This window comes from Heteronotia binoei, chromosome 21, assembly GCF_032191835.1.
Source record: "Heteronotia binoei isolate CCM8104 ecotype False Entrance Well chromosome 21, APGP_CSIRO_Hbin_v1, whole genome shotgun sequence".
Classification (NCBI taxonomy): Eukaryota; Metazoa; Chordata; class Lepidosauria; order Squamata; family Gekkonidae; genus Heteronotia; species Heteronotia binoei.
This window is the reverse complement of record NC_083243.1, coordinates 89716270-89722002: the sequence shown is the minus strand read 5'-3', so window position 1 is coordinate 89722002 and position 5733 is coordinate 89716270. Positions and strand designations below refer to the sequence as shown.

General features: G+C 47.3%; 1 pseudogene; it reads left to right on the top strand.

Annotated features, from left to right (window-relative positions):
- The first annotated feature begins 3128 nt into the window (after positions 1-3128).
- Positions 3129-4450, top strand: LOC132588859 (nucleoporin p54-like; annotated as a pseudogene).
- The last annotated feature ends 1283 nt before the right edge of the window (positions 4451-5733 follow it).

The window sequence follows — 5733 nt, the reverse complement described above, 5'->3', positions numbered from 1 at the left end:
GCCCTCTGGTTGATATTATTAATCTGTCCCTGTCATCAGGGACTTTCCCAGTTAGACTCAAAGAGGCAGTGGTACGTCCGCTTTTGAAGAAGCCACTTTTGGACCCTATGGTCCCGGCCAATTATTGCCCAGTCTCAAATCTTTCATTTCTGGGTAAGGTAATTGAGAAAGTGGTGGCAGAGCAGTTTCAAGCTTTCCTGGAGGACACCTCTATCCTCAACCCTCTCCAGTCCGGCTTCCACCCTGGGCATGGCATGGAGACTGTCTTGGTTGCCGTCATAGATGACCTCAGAAGGCATCTGGATCAAGGCAGGTCTGCACTGCTGCTATTGTTAGATCTTTCAGCAGTGTTTGATGCGGTTGACTACGATCTAATGACCCACTACCTTGCCGACATAGGAGTCCAGGGGATTTCCTTACAGTGATTTTCCTCCTTCCTCCGTGGTCGGGGACAAAGGGTGGCCCTTGGTGAGCAGACCTCTTTGCAACACCCACTAGAGTGTGGTGTACTGCAAGCAGCTATCCTCTCACCAATGATGTTTAACATCTATATGCGTCCCCTTGCCCAGATTGCTCGAGGTTTGGGGCTGGGCTGTCACCAGTACGTGGATGACACCCAGCTCTATCTGTTGATGGATGGCCATTCAGACATCACTCTGGAGCATTTGACCGGGGCCTTGGAAGCCGTGGCTGGATGGTTGTGACAAAGCCGGCTGAAACACAATCCAACCAAGATGGAGGTCCTGTACCTGAATCGCAGGGGACTAGAGTTGGGCCTCCGACTCCCAGTTCAGAAGGTGAGGAGTCTAGGAGTGATACTGGATGCCTCACTTACCATGGAGGCCCAAGTCACAGCAGTTGCTCGATCTGCCTTTCACCACCTTTGGCAGGCCAAGCAGCTGGTGCCCTACCTATCCCCCCAGGATTTAGCTACTGTGATCCATGCAACGGTCACTTCCAGGTTGGATTACTGTAACTTGCTCTATGCAGGCTTACCCTTGCGGCTGATCTGGAAACTCCAGCTAGTGCAGAATGCGGCAGCACGGCTGTTAACTGCATTGCCTTTACCGGCAAGCATTCAGCCAGTGCTGCACCAACTGCACTGGCTATCTATTGAGTACCGGATCCGCTTCAAGGTTTTGCTACTGACATTTAAAGCCTTACGTGGTCTGGGACCAACATACCTGAGGGACCGCCTTTCCCCATATACGCCCCAGAGGTTGTAGCGATCGGCCATGCAACACCTCCTGACCACCCCTGGCCCTAAGGACGTCCAACTTGCCTCAAGCAGGGCCAGGACCTTTTCAGCCCTGGCCCAGAATCAGCTCCCTATGGAGATCCGGGCCCTACCTGAATTACTGCCATTTTATGGAGCCTGCAAGATGGAGCTGTTCCACTGGGCCTATGGTTGAGGCAGCGGATGTACTATTATTCCATCATTTGGCCTCCCTTGTGGTGACATCATGCTTTATTACAGTGCTATCCTATTGTTATTACCATCGTTTAAAGTGGGCCTACAACTGGTTATTGATATGCTGTGCCCTGTCCACTGGTGGTGCGTTTTATTTATTGTTTTTACTGTTAATTTTAATTTGGTGTTTTAACTTTGATATGTAGGTTTTTCTTGTTATTTTTATATGTTGTGATCTGCCTTGAGCCCGTTTACAGGAAAAGGCAGAATATAAGTCTACAAAATAAATAAATAAATAAAATGTTAGAGCACTCACAATGCCAGTATCAGCTAACCACAATATTATTATTATTATTATTATTATTATTATTATTATTATTTCATTCAGTCATACTCCACCTTTCTCCGTAATGGGGACCCAAAGTGGCTTACATCATTCTCCTCTCCTCCAGTTTATCCTCATAACAACCCTGTGATGTAGGTTAAATTGAAAGACTGTGCTTAGCCCAAGGTCACCCAGTGAGTTTCCATGACATGAGTGGGGATTTGACCATGAGTCTTCCAGGTATTAGTCCAACACTCTTTATGACTACACCACACAGGCTCTCATACCTATAAGAAGCATGAATTTTCCCCAGAACAATGACAGAGGTTCAATGGATATCTGTGAGCAGATTAGCCCTTTATCTTACTAGGGGAGTTCCCAATAGACCCTTATTCTGGAAGGCCTCCAAGGGCCACTTGGCTCAGACCTAAATAGTGACAGGACAAAGAGCAAGTAAGTACCTGTCAACAGCATCCGTGTCAAGCTGAGTAACCCCACCTCCCCAGAGATGGTTGTTTTAGACCTAGTTGGCTATGTGGAAGCTTGTGCCCATTGCTACTGTCTGGGTCTTGAGATGAGTGGTCTTTGAATAGCCCACTCCGCTCCTGGTAGTTCGCCTTGGGGACCACATGAGGAAACAACTAGGTTTGTGGGAAAATGACAAGTCTGAGTCTTTGGTCTAGCAACTCTGACAAATGGATCCTTCATACATTCAATGAAACTCCTTTTCTGGCCTAGATCCAGCTGGATACATTATAATAAGGCAATGTGATCCTTGGCAGGATAGTCAACTGAAGTAAATTGCCTCCACTTCATGAGCTAAATGCTCCATGTCACAATACTAATCAATGGGCATTTTTATGCTACAGCCTAACAGTTTTCTAGTTTCATTATATCTTATTTATATTTGAGAATTTGGTTTCAGCAACCTAAGCTAGAGAGCGACCCTAGCCGGCACTCCCAGGGCCACTCTCTAATCGGGCAGCTGAGTGTCCACCATACCGGGGGACTCAACTCTGGGACCCAGGAAGCATCCGAGAAGGTGGGCTGCTTGATGTTGTGGGTCTGGACTGTCAGCGGCGGCTGATTTCCGAACCCGATATCGCTGTGAGCCTCGCTGTCCCGATCACCATTTTTAAATGGCATTGGGGTTGACTGCCAGTTTCTTTCTTATCTGGCATATACCAAGTAGGCATGGCAGCACAAACACTGTGCTATTGCAGTTGCTGCTGAACTCCATACATAGGGTGCCAGCCAGTGGGAGGCCGGGGGGGGGGTGCATCATACCAATGGCATGATGTCATTTTGGGGACAAATCTGAAAGTGATTGCATGCCATAAAGTTCCTGCTATCCTTGAGCGCCATGACATTATTTTGGAATCTACCCCAGAAATGACATGCCATCAACACAACTTTGGAGGCTTCAACATCCAGCAACAGCAGCAGCCAGCCCTCAGCAGCCTCTTCAGTCAGCATATCCAAGCCCCTGCCCAGTCCAACCAGCTGATCAACACAGCCAGTGCCTTGTCTGCCCCCACCCTCTTGGGAGATGAGCGGGCTGCCATTTTGGCCAAGTGGAACCAGCTGCAGATGTTTAGGGGTACAGGCAAAGGATACTTCAACAGCAGCAGCACCCCAGTGGAGTTCACACAGGAAAACCCATTCTGCAGATTTAAGGCTGTGGGCTATAGCAGCATGCCCAACAATAAGGACGAAGACAGCTTGGTCACCCTGGTCTTCAACAAAAAGGAAGCAGAGATCCGAAGCCAGCAGCAGCAGCTTGTGGAGTCCTTGCACAAAATCCTGGGCTCCAACCAGACACTCACTGTCAACGTCGAAGGTGTCGAGACAATGCCCAATGACCAGACCAAGGTAGTCATCAAATGGGACCTCGAGATGAGTCGCGGCCACCACCCTGTATGCCGACTTCGAGCAGGCAAACATCAAGACCCAGTTTCAGCAGCTTGGCATTCCTCTCACCCTGGCTAGGACTGAACTTTCCCCAGCCCAGATCAAGCATCTGTTGCTGAATCTTCCTGCATGTGTGGATCCTATCATTTGGGAACAGGCCAAAGTGGATAATCCAGATCCTGAGAAGCTGATTCCCGTGCCGATAGTCAGCTTCAAAGAGCTTTTGAGAAGGCTGAAGGTCAAAGACCAGATGACGAAACAACATCAGAACAGTTTCGACATAATATTAGAAGACATCAGCGAGTTGCAGAAAAACCAGATGACAACAATGTCCAAAATAGCCCAGTAAAAGATGGACCTGTCGCACAGAATGTTGCAGGTCTTAATCAAGCAAGAGATCCAGAGGAAAAGTGGCTACGCCATCCAAACAGACGAGGAGCAGCTTTGTGTCCAGCTGGACACCATTCAGTGTAAACTCAATGCGCCCATGCAGTTCAAGGGTCGACTGAATGAGGTGATGTCCCAGATCAGGATGCAGAACCACTTGGGAGTGGTGAGATCAGCAGAGAGGTACTACATAGACGCTGACCTCCTGTGGGAAATCAAGCAATATCTGAAGCAACAACAAGAAGGTTTGAATCACCTGATCAGCAGCACAAAGATGACCTGGAAGATATAAAGCTGATAGAACATGGATTGAACGAGAGCATCCCTATCAGAGGTGGGGTCTTCAGGTGATACACCGCTTCCCGTCTCCAGAGTCCTACAAAATGCATTGCTTTGTTCCCCATGCCTAAAACTTGGAAGGGTGTTGTGTCAATTAACAAGGGAACGTTCTAAGAGAGATCCAGCACTAGTGGCATTTCCCCACACACACACACACACACACACATACGTTTTTTCTGCTTCAAAACAGATTTTAGGCTTATGAAGCTGATTTCAAGGGGTAGGGAGAAGCCTCTGGAGGTGGAAAGGCACATGGTGGCTGTGGGGGGCAGGGGCTTACCCCCACCAGCCAGTTGGCTGGGAGCAGGAAGGAACCTTGGAAAGCGGGAGAACCCCCGCTGGGACCTGGGAATTGGCAAGCCTATCAGAAATCTTATTGTGCATTCCAGTTTCTTTAGCAGAAGTCAAACTGTATCCTTCCTTCATCTAGCAAACTGCAACAAATTTGGTTGGTGTATGTATATTACGGTCAATGTTCCCTCTAAGCTGTAGAGCCTTGTGAGCAAAAATTCTACTTTGTGAGCTACTGATATTAAAGTTGTGAGCTACTGCATAAATTGTGTTTTAAGGGCATTTTTCCATAGCTAAGACAAAAATGTATGAGCTGGAGGCTAAAAATCTGAGTTAGCTCACGCTAATTCATCTTAGAGGGAACAATTATTACGTTTGCCAGATCTGTGTTGGAAAATACTTGGAGACTTTGGGAACAGATCCAGGATAAGGCAGGGTTTGGGGAGGGTCCTCAGCATGTTACAATGCCATAGAATCCACCCTTCAAAGCAGCCATTTTCTCCAAAGGAGTTGATCACTGCCAGCTGGAGATCAGTTGTAAAAGGGGAAAATCTCCAGGCCCCACCTGGAGGCGGCAACCCTACAGTATCCCCCCCCCTCACACAGCTAGATTCTGTGAGAAGCAGAAAAAAACCTGTGTGCAACTTAAGTTACATCAACAGGGATAAAAGAAATGTTGAAAGACCGGGGGGTGGGGGAGTGCCTTAATTATTCCATTTTTGGTAGACTACTGTAAACTAAGTGCCACATAGATCAAGACATAGAAAATTGCAAACCCAACATTACTGTTTACTCAAAAGCCAAGTAGCAAGGCCACCTAGGAAGAATCATTATGGATCTGCTTTGGAACATATTTTAGTCACTGGCTTTTATACCCCTTTACTGCAGTATCTAACTGGGTGACAGTAGAAAGAAAATACCCTGCTTGGGTGGCTGTGTAAATAACAAGTGAATCATTGCAGTTTATTCCATATAATAACAAGGCTCAGGGAACTTCATGAATAGGGATGTTTACTTTTGTATGTAAATTAGTGGTAATGCCCTATGATTTCCTTAATTTGCACACAAT